Source organism: Lissotriton helveticus, chromosome 10 (assembly GCF_964261635.1).
Source record: "Lissotriton helveticus chromosome 10, aLisHel1.1, whole genome shotgun sequence".
Classification (NCBI taxonomy): domain Eukaryota; kingdom Metazoa; phylum Chordata; class Amphibia; order Caudata; family Salamandridae; genus Lissotriton; species Lissotriton helveticus.
In genome coordinates, this window is record NC_136071.1 from 209,235,754 (window position 1) to 209,252,541 (window position 16,788).

Sequence of the window (16,788 nt, forward strand, 5' to 3'; positions counted from 1 at the left end):
GCTTATTGGGGCTTTGGTTAGTCTTCCCTCAGGGAAAGCAGCTGGTCCAGACCAAATCCCTGTAGAATTTTATAAGGTATTCCAGAACGTATTGTTGGTTGATATGTTTGATATTATGCTGCGTACACAAAGTGGGGAGTTACCCCCGGAGTCTTGGGGAGGAGCGGACATCGTTGTTATTGCAAAAAAAGGGAAGCCTCCAACACTCCCTGGTTCCTATAGACCTATCACCCTGATGAACTCAGACGTGAAAGTATATTCCAAAATGTTGGCAAAAAGGCTTGCAGGGAACATTGAAAAATTAGTAAGCCCATCACAACATGGCTTCATACCTGGCAAGAGCACTACTCAGCACGTTAGAACAGTAATCACTATGTTTGATGCTGCAGGGGTCACGGGCGATCCTGTTGCGGTACTTCTTCTTGATGCCGAGAAGGCATTCGACAGGGTCGCCTGGGATTTCCTATGGGCAGTAATGAAGTGGAGTGGGATAGGCAAAAGTTTTATAACTGCCATCCAAGCTTTGTATAAGGATCCATCTGCAAAGATTAGAGTTAACAGAGGACATTCAGAGACAGTGAATATTGCAAGAGGTATGAGGCAAGGGTGTCCATCTTCCCCGCTCCTTTTTGCACTATATCTTGAGCCACTATTACGTAGATTAGAAAGATGCAGCGGGATTCCACCAATGACTTTAGATGGCTGTACAGTCAAATCTCTAGCTTATGCTGACGATGTCGCCATTCTTACTCCAGACCCAGATGTAGCTATTAGGTGGGTGGAAATAGAGGCTCATATGTTTGGATATTTGTCGGGGTATAGTCTGAATAAATCTAAGACACAAATAGTCAAGAACCAGTTTATTAGATGTATTGATACGAGGGTGGTTAGTTCAGCAACATATCTGGGGATTGAAATATCTGCGAACCTGGATAATATGGTGGAGATCAATATGGTGCCGTTGTTGACTAAGGTTAAAAAGGACTTAGAGAGGACAAATAATTTACATCTCTCGTTGGTTGGGTGTACTAATGTAGTGAAAATGGTCATCCTACCTAAATTTTTGTATTTATTTAGATCGATACCCCTTTTCTTTGAATCTAAATGGTTCAATTCACTGGAAGGCATCTTAAATAGGTATAGATAGGCCCACGGGAAAACCCGGAGGGCATATAGATTTATGTCTTTGCCAAGGGAAAGAGGAGGTTGGGGTGCTCCAGACTTTAGGCTGTATTACATGGCGGCTGCTTTACAATATATGCAGGGGTTGATTGGAGGGGGTGGCATGTTACAGAAAGTAACAGCTATGTCCACAGAAGTATATGCAGTTGTATTAGGCTCAGAGGCAGAAAATTGTTTTTTGCACCATGTTGATTTAGGATACTTCAGAAGGAAACCGGCCCAAACTATTGGGGCAGCTCTTAAAATATGGAACGCCTTTCTGAAAAGGTTTGGTTTGGGTAGATATAATATATATGTTAAATTGTACAACAATAAATCCTTTCCTCCAGAAATATTCTCTGACTCAGTAATGTCCGATTGGGAGGATAAAGGCATTAGGCAGATTGGCGACTTAAGGAACTTTGATGGAATAGTACAATTTGAGGACTTAGTAAGAAGGCATAATATAGATAGAAGAGGTTTCTTTAAGTACCTACAGGTGAGGAGTTTTCTATCTAGCAGACAAGGGGGGCCAGCTGGTTATAATTGTAATGATTTTATGGAGAACCTTATCGCTGGCGGTGTGACTACAATAAGATCTGCCTATGCGTTTTTAGTAAGGGGTAAACCCGATGACATAGAGAAATAAAGCAGCAAGTGGGTAGAGAAACTAGGGATTGAACATCAGGCTTTTCAAGACTCATTAGATCTGGGTCGCACTATCCTGTGTTCAGCCCCCCTTCAATCCCAGCATTATAAGACATTATACTCATTGTACCATACGCCAGCAAGGATTGCCAAATGGGGGGGGTCTGAGGGGACAACTTGCCCAAGATGTAATCTCCCCGAGGCAGAAATTATACATATGTTTGCTACCTGCCCCCAACTATATACCTTAATTAAAGATGTCAAGGGATTTCTGAATAAATCATTGGGGATACAGGTATCTTTAACCCCCAGCTGGATTTTGCTGGGAATTGGAACAGAGGGAAATTACGTTGTTCATGGGGATTTTATGTTTTTGGCAATGGCAGTTTTTAGGTTAACCTTAGCAAGGGCTTGGCTAGATACGACGCCCCCACAAATGCAAATTTGGTTAGCAAATTTAATAGCTGCATATAATTTGGAAAAAACCTATATACGCTAGGAAGGGAAGGGTAGGAAGAGCTTGGGGTGTAAGAATATGGGAACCCTTAGCTAAATGGAGGGATGGGATAGGGTAAAGCTATTATCATTATTTTTTTTGCTCATAGCTTGTATTAATTTAGTTAGTTACTTCTTTTTTTCTCTTTGTACTGTTCTGTAACAACATAATGATATAGTGTTTGTGAATGAAACAAAAATTTTCAAGGTATATTGTATAATGTGTGTGTTGAAAGTATAATAAAATATATTTTAAAAAAAACAAAACTATCTTTAATATATTTTAGCCATGGAATATCCAGACCGTGAGCACAGGCTAAGCAATCTCAAATGACTGCCCGATTAAGAGCGGCTTCTTTATTACACTAAATTGATAAGATTGATAGAACATTGCATACCACATGTACGCAGATGAAACACAACTATACTTAAAGATATCCTCCCTAGACGACGTCATTCAACTAAATAACACTTCAGTCAAAACTCCAGTCTTGGCTCTCTCAAAACAACCTCAAGCTGAACTCTCTGAAAACCGATTCCTTCTGTTCTCCCCACCAAACAGCTCCTCACGCGTCCATGATAGGCTCAAGCACCTGGACGCACTCAGTTGCACACCTACTATCATTGATTCCACGAAATCCCTAGGAATAACACTGGACAAAAGTCTAAATATGAGAGCTCACATCAGTGCGACCACACGCAGTGCAACTTTCCAACTTAAAAAACTGAAACCATTTCTACAACCTTCAGACTTCAAACAAGCAGTACACGCACTTGTGGTCGCCAGACTAGAATACCGTGCGGCGACATTGTCAGGACTACCCAAAACAAGAACAGCTCCACTCAAAACGACTCTTAATATGGCAGCAAGACTGGTAACAGGTACGAGACGGTTTGATCACATCACCCCATCGCTTAGGTATCTAAAGTAGCTTCCCCTTGAAGTAAGAGCTCAACTGAAAATTGCCTGCCTCACACACAAAGCATTATATTTTAAAGAACCAAGTTACCTGATAGAAAAGATCCAAATATTGGTGGCAGCCGCTTCCTAAGAAGCACTATCTCTCTCAGGCTAGAACCTCCTAGATTTCGAAAGCAAAAAACATACACTCAATTCTTCTCCGGAGCAGCGCCAAGGATCTGGAATTCCTTACCACCCAAGGTAAGCACAAATCCATCGGTCCACTTCTTCAAACAAGAGGTAAACAAGATGAATAGATTCCTGGCATAGTCTTTGGGAGAGACAGGGCACAAGTGACGTCTCGAAGCCAGCAACCTCTAGATTGGTAAGAGGCGCGTCGCTTACTGGAGAACCCTCGAACTCTCTGATCCTCTGGGTACATGGTTCTGAATAGTTTCAGAGCAGCAGCTAATACCCACCACCAAGTAGCTAGAGCTCCGATGACTAATGGAATTTTAATGGACTGACGGTTTATAATTATGATATTTGTTGCAACAGCCCAATGTGGCTCTTAAGTCTAGAGGTATCTGTGGCTATACCTTTCATCTTGTTTCATTCAACCCCTATGTAGAGTGCGCTGATACCCCTGGGTCATGTGCACGCCTAATAAAACACTATAAACTAAATTGAGCACCAAAGAGCTAATGTGGCAGCATTGATAATATCTTCCACATACTCCATGCCTAGCTCCAAATGCAGTGGGAAATTTGGGGTTGAGGGAGGATCGCTGAATAACCGGCGACAGAATCTATTCTCCTCCGTCTGCATTGCATGAACATCTCTGCATCCCCAAATGCCCATTCTGTACGTTCAAAATTGGGAGGCATTTCATGTTATAAATGTCTAAAATCGGGGCAATTGTTTTTTTGCCAAAGGACATGGCAAGCGCGGAGGAGGTACCCACAGTTTGGATGTACGAGATATACTATTTTTAGTGCAAATTGACCATGTACATCCATCATCAACATCTAGGCCCAGATAACAAAACGTACTAACCCTATTTAATATTTTACCATCAATATTTAAGGTATAGATTTTTGTATTTCCGGGGCCGCATACCATTGTAAAAGTTTTCTTAAGGTTGGTCTCCAGGTCCAGGTCTGTCATAAAACTGCTCGCTTCCGGAGCATTCAGCAACCCATTCTCTTTAAAAAAAACTGAAAACATTTCTCTTTGTTTAATTTGATCCCCGCATTCCTCAAGGCTCGCGCTAGGACACTCCTCGGAGTATACGCGAACGCTGCAAATATAAATAACATAACATAACTAAAAATAAGCTTCTTAAGGCTGTTGGCCATCCTTGCCAGGAGGACCGCATCATCAGCATATAGAAGTGCGGGCACAGCCTTTTTCTCCACATACGGAACTTCTGCCCCAACAGATGTCAATGTTTTCTCCAGATCAATCGTATATGGGAGAAAAAGGATTGGGACTGGGCACATGTCTGGTGCACCCCACGCTTAATGCTAAATGGCTCTGTGCATTCGCCAGCACTACCATACCTAACTGATGCTGTAAGATCGTTATTTAAGTGTCTTAAAAATGAAACCAAACCTGCATCAATATCCATACTCTCAAAAATAGCCCACAGTTTTCATCTGGATACATAGTCAAAAGCACTTGACAGATCCATAAATGACAAACGAGTAGAGACTCCCTTGGCATATTTGTATTTTGCCACAATGAGAGGGAGGTTGAGGCACTGTTCAATAGTCCCAAGCCCCTTTCTAAACCCATACTGACTTTAGACTAGTATACTGTTTTTATTAATCCAGTCAAGTAAATGATCCAGGACTACTATCCCAGTGATTTTCACTGTGGAGTCTAGAAGTGAAATCGGGTGATAACACTTGGCATCATGCACCTTACCTTTTTTCAAAATAGGGATGATTATTGAAGTGCACCACGACCTGGGCACACCCAGGCTACAGCATGCATTAAATACTGATGTAGGAATCGGAGTCCAGAACCCTGGGTCCTCCCTAAATAAATCAAGCAGAACTCCATCCACCCCTGGAGCCTTCTTATACCTGCAAACTAAAACCGCTTTAAGGACCTCTTCCTCCCGGATCTCAAGATTTGGACACAAAGGGACCAACAGCCGTAATGCATTGTCAGCCTTACTGTTGGTGGAATACATCCCAGAAAAGTGCTCCAACCAAGCCTCAGCCAAATATGGACTGTTACTTTGTCTTGAGATATTAAAAGTGATAAAAAAGACCGCACAGCAGCCTCGGCCCATGGAGGGAGTTCGGTGGGGCAGAGAGGCGGGGCAGGGGAGGGGCAGGGTGGGGAGTACTAAACACCGGAATATGGATGATTGCAGGTAAGTAAACAATTAAATAAATAAAACAAATTTCGTGGAGCGCCCTGCATAGGAAAAATGTGTTGGCTAAACCCCGTTCGGCCAACAGGGAAAATTGTACCAACCCCCGGTATCCATTATGCTGCAATCAGCTTCACGGTCAGGTGGTTCAAAAGTATTTGATGATAGGGACAACGAGTGCCCCAATTTGGCATTAACGTCATCTCCCACCAGCAATTTAAGGTAGCGTACAGCCCGAGCCTCATTTTCCACAAGCATATCAATAATTGGAAAAAGACCATGGAAATTACAGTCACCTTTACTGGAGAAGTTGTTATTTAAAAAATTCACCATATAAATCCTAAATGTATCATGCCAGCTAAGACAAAAAACCTGTGTCTCCTCCTGATCCAAGAAAATAGGCTAAATAGAACAACCAATATTTATTTTGAACCAAGCGGTCAACCCCCTTTTGGCTCTACCCACAGGCGACGGTACTGCTGGCAGACTAAAAAACGTAATTTCATCTAAGGCTTTCTCCTTCTGGTCCCACGTCTCCTGCATAAAAACGATGTCATAATTTTTTTGGGATAATCAATTTTATTGATTTTCAATGAATACATATTAATCAATGAAAACATAACCAGATTTTCACACAGTGAGCAGTACACAACAGTGACAGATAGAACAGGGGGGAAGAAGCCCCCCACGTAGAGGAGTCCAACGAGGAATACCAAGCGACAATGTCCACAACCATGTCTACAGTAAAAATTCAAGTAACTCAGTCTTCTACCATCCCGACCCATTTACCCCACACTCTTTGAAACTGTTTAGGGCAATCGCGGGCAGCATACATGGGGTGCTCCTGTGCTGCACACCAATCTACCCCTCTGCCCCACCGTGTCATGGAAGGGGCCAAGGTGTCTAACCAAAGGGCTGCAATATCTCATTTAGCCACCATCAGGGCCATGGTGAGACAAAGTTTCTCAGCCCTGTTCCCGTCCAAACTATCAGTAACTCCCAAGAGTATGTTTATTGGGTTCAATGGGACCTACCAGCCCAGGACCTCAGTAAGATCAGCGGTCACTAACTCCCAGTAATTCGCAATAGCGGGACAGAGCCATACTATGTGATAAAAATCTGCTTGGGGGCTCTGACAGCGGGGACAGGAAGCATCAGGCCGGAGCCCAGAGCAATGAAGGCACAATGGCGCGGATAGGCCGTGTGTAAATAGTAGATTTGAACCAATCGGAGCCGCGCAGAAGCTGTAACTATTTTAGACTCCATCAGCGCATTCCTCTAATCAGCATCATCTAATTGACCAATCCAACCCTCCCATGTATCCCGGAGAGTGGAAAGGGAATTGGGGGTGTTATTTGTGAGGGTACGGTAATTGCGGGAAATCCCCCCTTCCCCAAATTACCAGTCATAACCTGTGCTTCAGGCGGGCTAAATTCGGGCAAGGAGGTCCCTTCCCAGATGTGCATATGGAGTGCATGACGCAACTGAAGATAGCAGTAGAACTGAGAGGAATGGAGGGAGAACCGGGTCTGTAGTTCTGAGAAGTCGCAAAGGTGGCTCCCGCTCCAGACATCCCTCAGCTGGGAAATCCCAATGAGGTCCCAGGTTCTAAACCCAGAGAGCGTGGCAACACCCTTGAGCTGTATTCCGCACCACAAGGGGGTATATTGGATTAACCTACCCGACCAGCGGGTATGGCGCAGGACAGCTTGCCATGCCAGAAACACCCCACAAGTAACTTCCGGCAAAGTGTGGGGCATAGCAGTTCCGGAGAGCATCCCATGGATACTAGAGAAACCCAACGCATGCAATTCCATGCGGTAGGCGGGATCCGCCCAACCGCCATTGAACCAGCCATGTATGGTAAGAAGCCTGGTCACCAGATAATAAAGATGAAGGTTTGTCATTCCTAACCTCCCATCAAAGGGCGGAATCCTGCAGTGATTGAGGGCCAATCTCGGCCTCCGACCCCCCCACAGGACTTTAATGGCCAAGCCATCCATCTCACGGAACCAGGACTGCGAGAAGGCCAGGAGCAGGTTTTGGAGTATATAAAGGAAACAGGGCAGGACCATCATCTTGAAGAGAGCGATCCTGCCCATAAGGTTCAGTGGCAATGTCGGCCATTGAAGGAGATCAGTGCAGACCCGCTTGACCAGTGGGCTGACGTTGAGAGACCAGGCGAGATCAGGAAGGAGCATCAGCCAGACCCCCAAGTACTTGAACGACTGCCGCCGGAGAGGGATCGAGGACTGCCAATCGAAACACTCTCTCGACAGATGAAAGGGGACCAGGACGGACTAGACCTCAATCTGAGACCAGAGACACGCTCAAAGAGGTGTAGGGCTCAGAGACACCGAGGCCCTGAGCGGGCTGGGTCCAACAAAAAGATCAGGACGTCATCGGCGTAGAGGGCAATCTTGTCCTCCGCCAGACCAGGCCAGTGCCACCCCGTGAGGAGCGGGTCCGCGCGGACGAGAGAAGCAAAGGGCTCCATCGCTAATGCGAAAAGGAGGGGCGAGAGGGGGCAACCTTGCCTCGTGCCCCTCCCAATGGGGAAGGGGCACGAGAGGGCTCAATTAACCATCACCTTGGCCCCCGGCTTGCAGTATAGGGTCTTGACTAAATTGCGAAAGGGGGGTCCCAAGCCCATCTCCCACAGCACCGCCTCCATATACCCCCAATCCACTGAATCAAATGCTTTCTTGAAATTCATGAGGAGCAATGAGAGATAGGGAGTTAGTTGTGGTCCGTGCGCCAGAGCAAGGTAGAGTCGTCTGAGGCAGTGCCTGGTACCCCGGGCAGGCATAAAGCTGCATTGGTCCATGTCGACCAATGTGCTCAGATAAGGGCCTATGCGCTGCGCCAAGACTGAAGCAAATATTTTGAGCTCCGAGTTGATAAGGGAAATAGGGCAATAATCAGAGCAGCGGGCAGAGGGGGGCTGAGAATTAGGACACACCGCAATGGTGGCCAGATCCGTTTCAGGACAGAAGAAGCCGTGGTCTGCTGCTCCTCGGTACAGTGCCAAGAGATGGGGTATCAGCGTATCCCGGTAAGACGCATAGAACTCCTGTGGGAGGCCATCTGGCCCCGGCGTCTTACCCGCCGCCCTGCGGGAGATAGCATCACTGATCTCTTCCGGAGTAATCGGGAGATCAAGGCCCTCTGCCTCAGCGTCCGTGAGCCATGAGAGGGGGAATCCTTCACTCAGAAGGAGCTCCGAGAGAGCGAGATCTGGGGGTTGGGCAGAGTGCAAGGAAGCATAGTAGGAAGCAAAACATTGGGCCACCGCCGTGGGGGCCTGATGGGTCCCCCCCTGGGAATCCGTCACCTCAGGAAAAATATGGTTCGCCATAGGATAAGTGGCCAAGTGGTGGAGGAGCTTCCCATTTTTATCTCCCCACCTATACACCCGTGCCACGGAGGACCTCCACAACAACTTAGCCGACTGCATGGAGGCCTGTCTGAGATCATCCCTAAGGAATTCGAGCTTCAGATCCTGAGCCTCTGTTCATTCTCCAGGCAGATGGGCCTCCAGCCGGGCAGCTTGGGCCTCCAGGAGCGTGAGCCGGGCCTCCTGTTTCGTGCGTTGGAGTTTAAGCTGGCCTTTGGCAAACCCGCAAATTGTTGACTTAGTGGCCTCCCATAAGGTACCAGGGGATAAAACCGAGTCTTGATTAGCGGCAAAGTAGTGACGCAGTTCGAGCCCTACATGCTTCCGGAAATCATTGTCCTGGAGAAACCAGACGTTAAGCCGCCAGAGCGGATGTGAACAGGCCAGGAGACTACCTAGACGCATATAAACTAGGGAGTGATCCGATATGCCTCTGTGAAAGATAACGATGTCCTGGATCGATCAGCAGTCCAGGGCCAGAAGAAACAGAAAGTCTAACCCGGCCTATGTGTGTTGGGTGGCTGATGTATGAGTGAATATCCGAGTAGTCGGGTGCCAGAGCCGCCAAGCGTCTCCCAATCCCAGGGTCACGGACCAGTTCGAAAGAAGTGTGGAGTGGAAAACCTGAGAGACAGAAGGGGCTGTAGCAGAATCAAGGTTCGGGTCCATAACTACATTGAAGTCCCCCACTACAGTGGTCCCCGGGCTGGGGCGGCCACCAGTGGAGCAAGGCGCCAGAGCGTGGAAGCCTGCGGAGAAGGGGGAGAGTACACCGCTATCAGATTCACGGGTTGGGTCCCAATGCTCCACTCCAAAATAACAAAACAACCCCCCGGATCATGTATGACTTTACGATCGACAAAAGGGAGGGCGCTGCACAGCAGGACCGCCACCCCACGAGATCCCAGGGTGAACCCAGAGCGCCAAATCCCACCGTAATCATAGCGCGCCAGAAAGGGGCAACGGTTGCCTACCAGGTGGGTCTCCTGGTAGGCAGACAAAATATTGATTTTTAAATATCGAAATACAATAATATAGATGTTTAAATATCGAAGGTACAGAATATATAAGGTAAGTAATATAGATTTTTTTAATATGGAAAGGACAGAATTTCGAAGGTAAGTAATATCGATTTTGTTAATATCGATGTTACTAATATCGATGTTAGTAATATCGATGTTACTAATATCAATTTTTATATGATTATTATGTATATTAATATGCAGTTAATATGTATTTTTAATGAAATTTAAGTAAATTTTGTATTTTAGTACCGTAGCGGGTTGTGGGTTTATAGGGGAATAGTGTGGGAAGTAATTTAATTATACTAAATTAATTATTAATTTTTAGGAATTGTAAATTAATTTGAATTAATTGATCATTAAAATAAAAATAGGGGGATAGGGTGGGAAGTAATTTAAATGTAATTAAGTAATAATTTATTTTCATTAATTGTTTTTGCTAATTATATTATTGTTAATTAATTATTAATTGGTAATTCATTTTTATTAATTGGTATTTATTATTAATTTATTGTTACTTAATTATTCATTGGTAATTATGTTTTTAATAATTATGTATTGGTATTTGTAAATAGTTTAGATTTATTTAATAATTAATTTTTTAAATATTTTAAAATATAATTTTTTTTATAAGTATGTTATATTTTAACTTCTTCGCTATCCAACGCTTTCCCTACTGTTGCACTCTCTGGAGTTGGAATAGTAATTTTTACCCCTACGCTATCCAACGCTTTCCCTACTGTTGCACTCTCTAGAGTTAGAATAGTAATTTTTACCTATACGCTATACAACGCTTTCCCTACTGTTGCACTCTCTGGAGTTGGGATAGTAATTTTCACCCTTACGCTATCCAACGCTTTCCCTACTTTTGCACTCTCTGGAGTTGGAATATAATTTTTTACCCCTACGCTATCCAACACTTTCCCTACTGTTGCACTCGCTGGAGTTGAAATAGTAAATTTTACCCCCACGCTATCCAACGCTTTCCCTACTGTTGCACTCTCTGGAGTTGGAATAGTAATTTTTATCCCTACGCTATCCAACGCTTTCCCTACTGTTGCACTCTCTGAAGTTGGAATAGTAATTTTTACCCTTATGCTATCCAAAGCTTTCCCAACTGTTGCATTCTCTGGAGTGGGAATAGTAATTTTTACCCCTACGCTGTCCAACGCTTTCCCTACTGTTGCACTCTCTGGAGTGGGAATAGTAATTTTTACCCCTACGCTATCCAACACTTTCCCTACTGTTGCACTCTTTGGAGTGGGAATAGTAATTTTTATCCTTACGCTATCCAACATTCTCCTTACTTTTTTACATTTGTTTTGCATTTTTATTTATTTTTATTTATATTATTATTTTATGTGTATAGATGTATTTGTAATTTATAATATTTGTAATTATTTATGAGTTATTAAAATAATTATTAAAAGTTATTATTAAGTAAGTATATGTTATGTTTTATATGTCTATGTTTAAGTTTTTTTAATATTAATTTATGTATAATAATTATTAGTTTTAAATATTATAACATATTTTAACCATGTTTATTACATTTATAAGTATTATTTAATTTATTTTACATATTTTTTTAATAAAAAATGCTATTTTTTTATTACGGTATTTTTTACATCGATATTTTTTTCTCGATATTTTTGTACTTACTTACTTATATTTTGTATATCGACATTTGAGTCTCCTGAAGCAGCAATATGTCTACATTGCGTCGGTGGGCATATCGCAGGACTGCAGTCCGCTTAACATTATCTAGGAGGCCATTAACATTCCATGACACAATATGAAGGGAGGTGAAACTGGTTCGGTCATCAGACATGGAGAGGCTGAGGTAATGGTCGAGCACCCAGCGTGCGCAGAGAGCGTAGTGGTGCAAGCGTGTGGGGTATGAGACATAGAAGAACAATGTTGGTTTGTGTGTGGATGGCGCAGGAAGAGGCAATTTTGCTGGCATAAGAACAACAAAAAACAAACAATAAAACCCGGGTCAACGGTACTCCCATCCAAACCCAATACCTACCCCCCACCATATACTTCTGGAACGGAAGCATCTGTCGCCCTAACAGTGGAAACTAGCTAAAAACAAACTAAAACGCTTGGGACTGGGAAACGTGAAGGACCCCTCCTCTTTGCAGGATGTGCATAGTTGAGCCCGTCTAGAGTTGGAGCAGTGATGAGATGAGCCGCCATCTCCGGCCGTGGAGCCAAGCCCGGCAGGCAGAGACAGGCTCAAGCGGGAATCCCTGTTGAGCGTTGGGCTGCGGGAAAGGTCAGTGTCAGTGAGGTCCAGCAGTGAAGGCCGTGACTAGGTGTTCCCTGGGTCCAGGCGACCCGAGGAGCCAGACCGCTGCACACTCGAAGACTCTCTAGGAAGCGGGCCGGCTGCCAAGAGGAACCCAGCGGAGAGTCCGAGTGGGCCCGCCTCTGGCTATGGCGTCGTCGGGAGCGGTTGCATTGGGGCCAGGGGCCAGGAACCCCCTGGATGCCAGACCCACCAGGCACTCCTCCGGATGATGGATGTCAGTCCCCGGCCCGCAGGGGACGTTCCTCTGAATCCCAAGTCCAAGCCTCCTCAAGGGTATCAAAGAATAGGGTCTTGTTGGAGAACACCACTCGCAGGTGTGCCGGAAAAAGGAGCCTGTACTGTATGTTAAGGGCACGCAGCTTTTGCTTAACGTCCCCAAACGAGCGGCGCTGACTCTGGACCTCCCGGGTACAGTCAGGGAAAACCATGATGTGTTATTATTGTAGCAAAGACTCTGCTGCTTGCGGGCCTTGAAATTAAGAATTCGCATGATGATGGGCCTGGGGGCCGCTCCCAGAGGCAGTCTAGGAGCAAGGGAGTGGTGTGCTTGCTCAATCGTGAACCTTGCGGAGAGGGAGCCCTCGGTGATCCACGAGCGAACCCACTTGTCTATGAAGTCTGCTGGGCGGCCCTGCTCCACTCCCTCCGGAAACCCCACCAGGCGGAGATTGTTGCGGCGGGACCTATTTTCCACGTCCTCCGTCCTCCGATGAAGCTCTCGGGTGTAAGATGGAAGCCGGGTGACTTGCTCCTTAAGCTGCTGGACATCATCCTCCACCGTGCAGATGCGCGACTCGGTCTCCGTGATCCGGGCCACTGCATTCCTCAAGTGTTGCCGGATGAGGGTGATGTCCACCCAGACCTCGGCAATCTTGCCCTCCACAGAGGACTGTGAGGCATGTATTGCCTGAAGTATAGTTGTCGAATCTGCAGCTGGTGGGGTCTCTCTGTCTAGGGTTCCCCCGACCGCCCCAGCATCCGTGGTGGTAAAGCGATCCATTTTGGTCTGAGTGGCCGGGGTCTTGGGCGCCCTGTCACGACCCAAGGTCGTCATTCAATGATGTCAGAACCCTACAGATCCGTTAGCGAGTCTCCGCGGCAGGGGCCACCAACCAAGGTCAAATGAGGTGCAGTCAAAGTTTTGGTCAACTCGGCCACCCCCAAGGAGGTCCCAGAGTCGATGCGAGGTCTCCGCGCCTGGGACCCCAGACCGCGCCAGGCTCCCTCAGGGCAAAGCAAGACAGTGGGGTGGCAGAGGAAATGCCCAATTAGTCTCCACTCCATGTGATAGGTGCAGGCAAACAGTTCCCCGCTGGGTCACGGGTGCAGCAGGAGGCAGCACAGTGGAGCACCCGCCCAGATCCAGCATCAAGGGCCTCTGAGCGGAAGTATCAACAGACCCCAGCAGGCTCCCCCGACAAATCAAGATGCGCCAAAGGGAGCCAACAGGGCCACCGACTGCTCGATGCGTGCGGTCGAACACCCACCTCGCCAGCTTCGCAGCCTCTCAAAGGCAGGGCAGCGACAACCGAGGTGACGGCCATCAAGGGGGGCCCAGAATACCACCGGCCCAAGGATAGGGCCACAGACAAATGATGGCAGTGGTTATCCAAGGTAGCTAGCACCTTCTTTAAGTTTGCATGTTCAGTAAATTGAAAAAAAGGTCCTTTCTAAGCATGCTCTATGTCCCTGTACCGTGCCACCTGCAGTACTACACAATATATACAGAAGCCTCTGTATATATACATACACAATCCAACATAGACAGAGCACAGCACAAATAAGTATATAGCTGACTATCCACACTCAGTCCAGTTATTTAATAGAAAACATGCATCAATTATTGATCCAGCAAGATTCTTCATCACAGTCGACACGTGTTTCGTCGCCATTCGAGACTTTTTCAAGGCTGTCAGACAAAATGATACAATATAATGTTATAAACAACTAAACTCAATTGGAAAGAGCAATACTAAAAAACCCATCGTGCTCTTTCAATATAGTGCTCATAGAGCAGCTTCGCTCCCTATTAGGTCGTGCTCGTGTGCAATTAGTGAAAGATAAGTAAAAGCGAGTATAAAAGCTCTTGTAATGCCCAAAAGTATTTTCACAAGAAAAATGTATACCACTTTATTTAGAAACATTGATCCGTTGAAGAAAAGAAAGGGGAAAAGAAAGAAACGGTAAAAACACCCTAAACCCGTGTGGTACGTAATAAAAGAATCTAAGGAGGAAAAGAAGAAGAAAAAAGATTAATATAAATACCTCCAAAAAGTTAGGTAGATTTCAATTGAGAGTCGCGTATGTTCAATAAATAGAAAAACCACACGGAGTCTGGATATTATTTGTCCAGATTGCTGATATCACTCCCAGAGATTGGCTGGTACTGAAAAGACAACACAGTGTGCCTCAGTTATCCTTAAGATGTATAGCCAGTGGAAAATACGAATAAAAACTTTCTTCTAGGCCCTATCTATAAGTGGTAGGTAAGTCCCAAAAGGTATATGTGACCTTCTACAAGATTAATTCTACCTAAGTCTACAAGTTGAAACAATCTTCTGAGTGGCCAGTATAGCATTAAATGTTGCTCACGTTTATTGAATAGCCAATTTCCTGTTTCAAACTATAGTAAGTGTCTCACGCATGCACAATAAGTAAAGACATTCGGCAATTACATGGGGTGTACCCTGGTATTTATTATCAGTATTAATTACCAGCTTATCATAATCGCGTATTAACTTCACGAAGTCTACATCGCCAACGTGGAAACAGCCTCGGTGTGACTAACCTAATTTTATTCTTTAGTGCGAGATATATGCTTAAAGCTTGTAAGTCAAGTGGCCAGGTTTATAAAGGAAAGTCTAAAATCACTTACTCCGTAAGGTACCAGGTGCAGGTCCCCAAGGAGAGAAAAGAAAATTTCCGGAACGTCACAACGTAAAAAAGTCACCAATTTCCCTTCGTTATATATATATTGTATGCTCGTTCTCTGTAACAACATAGGGAAAAATAACGTACATTAGACGTAAGACACTGCGGAAATCCTATTTTGTTCATCAACTATGATGGAGGACAGCAACCTACATTTCACTGGTAAATGCACAGTCAGTATAATATCTCACCTCCAAGAATGGCCGTGTTAAGACTTGTAGTATGATCCCAACCGCTAGTGTAGACCATTCCGCTGAGTCGTCGTTTCGCTCAAGTTAGCCCATAATGTTTTCAATAGAGTAAAGGCTAAGGGGCGACAAGGACACGGCCAACCGGGGAACAAGGGTGGTGGAGGGCCGGCAAGGGGAATCAAGAATACCACAGGCCTGAGGACAGCTCCAGGAAGACAGGGCCAACCAGGGAACAAGGGCAGCAGAGGGCCGGCAAGGGGAATCCAGGCTACCACAGGCCCAAAGACAACTCCAGGAAGACAGGGCCAACCGGGGAACAAGAGCGACCCGCCCTAGATGCCCAGCAGCTGGTGCAGTCAATACCCCCTCACCAGGTCCCAGCCAGACAACAGCGGGGCAGTCCCAACATGGCAATAGACAGAGTTCCAGGGCCCAGGAGGACGGACACGAAGCAGGCAAGGTGAGTGGAGCGACAGGCCCAACCACCCGCAGCACCTCCCAACGCTCAGAGCACACGAGCAGGCCAGGTGCACGGGGGGCCACTCACCACAGTCCCTGGACCCCCCTCCGCTGCCAGGACTCACCACTCGTAAAGTCCGCCAAGGGCCAGGCCCGCACCTCCTCCAGGCCGCCACTCTGCTTCCCAATCCCTTCACCGCCGCCAGCCCCAGCCCCCACGCCCGATGTGGTGACCAGTACCGCAGCAGCACCGCAGGGGAGCCGGAGTGTAGCAGTGGGTGTATGCCTCTGCCACAGGGGGCCATAGGAACAGCCCCATACTGCAGGCATGTCAGTTGCTGCGGACTGCCACCCCAGACGAAGCAGACCTCCACCAGGCAAAGAGGGGGAGGAGGGGGCAGACAACATCAAGGCGGCAGCCCAACATCCAGGGCCCAGACGCCGCCACATCTCCACACAGGAAACAGGCTACCGCCGTCCGAGGTGATGGCCGAAATGGGGGCAACACCACAGGGAGGCCACAAATGTCCCAGCCGCGGGCGGAGGTCAGAAGCCAGCCTCGTGCCCGCGGCACCAATCACAGCAGCAGGGGGTCAGAGGCAGCCAGTGCCCGCAGGGGAACACAACTCAGGACAAAAAGACGAGTCAAGCGGCTTCCAAACCGCCGCAGCACCACTGAGGTCGGTTGCTCCCCAAGGACCTCTCAGGCCGGGCCAGCAGACGTAGTTGGATCCCAGGCAGCTCAATCCCCGGTGACAGGCAGCTAGTGACGAGTGGAAGCAGTCGCCATTTTACACCGAGTGCCGACAAGACCGTCAGGCGATCACCAGAAAGCACCGATGCCCAGAGTCCCCACTGGCAGGACCACCCTCGGGTATGT